The following is a 1,247-nucleotide window of genomic DNA, read 5'->3' as shown; positions in this document are numbered from 1 at the left end:
GTACTCTCTGTATATACTATATATCCACTGTCATACATCTCCTATATACTATATCCCCCCAGTATATACCCAGATATAGAGGTGTGACGTGTGTACTCTCTGTATATACTATATATCCACTGTCCTATATATCTTTATATACTATATCCACCGTATATACCCAGATATAGAGGTGTGTATGGATGTAATATTCCTGCTGGGGGGAGTATCGGTGTAATTTTCCTGCTGGGGGGGGGGGGGGAGTAGGGGTGTAACATTCCTGCTGGGGGAAGTATGGGTGTAATATTTCTGCTGGGGGGAGTATGGGTGTAATTTTCCTGCTGGGGGGGAGTATGGGTGTAATTTTCCTGCTGGGGGGAGTACGGGTGTAATATGGATTCACCTTCTATAGATTCTGGGGGAACATTTTCTTCCTCAAACATTCCACACATTTGCTTCATTCTTTATTCCATCGCTAATATATACTTCGCATTGACCTTCTATAGCGCTTTTCTCTCTGAGGACTCCAAGTATTGGAGATGGCGTTGGCTGGGAATCGAACCCGGGTCAGCTGCTTGAAAGGCAGCTATGCACACCACTGCACCACCAACGCAAGGTAGCATGTCTTTGTAGTGTGGGAGGAAACCAGAGTACCCGGAGGAAACCCATGCATGCACAGGGAGAACATGCAAACTTCATGCAGATAGTGTCCTGGTCAGGATTTGAACCATGGACCCCAGTGCTGCAAGGCTAACCCCTAAGCGTCTGTGCTGCCCATATGCGCCTCTGTTCTCTAAGGCCTGCCCCCACTGAGCGGAGTACATCAGTTATGTCCACTGCAAGCGCCTCCAGAAGAAATCCAAACTTAACCTAAACTACAATCAATATATATATATATATATTCTCACTCCAAAATGCACCCAAAGAATAACACACACCTAATCTACAATATATAACACTCCTATAATAGAACGCACCCAAATAACAATAGAGGGGTACAGTGGTCCCCAAATTAGCAACACAATGGAGCTAATTATACCATTCACACCTAGGTCTTATTCACATAGAGGGTATGAATCCATACCCCATGGGAGGGCCATGTTTACCAGAATGGGGATGCACAGGTGTTCCCAGCATCCCGTGTAGGCAGTCCCATTGCTGTCAACTGGGGTGCAGTGGCTGTACCCAATGTGACATCTGTGTGGGTGTTGGTGCACGGCCCCCGAACGCACCCAGGGTGCGTCCACGCAGCTGCACCCGCATGGATG

General features: G+C 47.2%; 1 non-coding gene across 1 annotated transcript; it reads right to left on the bottom strand.

The window, feature by feature from the left end:
- Positions 1 to 520: 520 nt before the first annotated feature.
- On the bottom strand, positions 521 to 592 carry TRNAE-UUC (transfer RNA glutamic acid (anticodon UUC)). Its single transcript has one exon. It is a non-coding gene; the product is annotated as a tRNA-Glu (tRNA).
- Between the last annotated feature and the right edge of the window lie 655 nt (positions 593 to 1,247).

This window comes from Aquarana catesbeiana, linkage group LG07, assembly GCF_042186555.1.
Source record: "Aquarana catesbeiana isolate 2022-GZ linkage group LG07, ASM4218655v1, whole genome shotgun sequence".
Lineage (NCBI taxonomy): Eukaryota > Metazoa > Chordata > Amphibia > Anura > Ranidae > Aquarana > Aquarana catesbeiana.
Note: the sequence above shows the minus strand (reverse complement) of the source record. Positions and strands in the feature narration are given on the sequence as shown.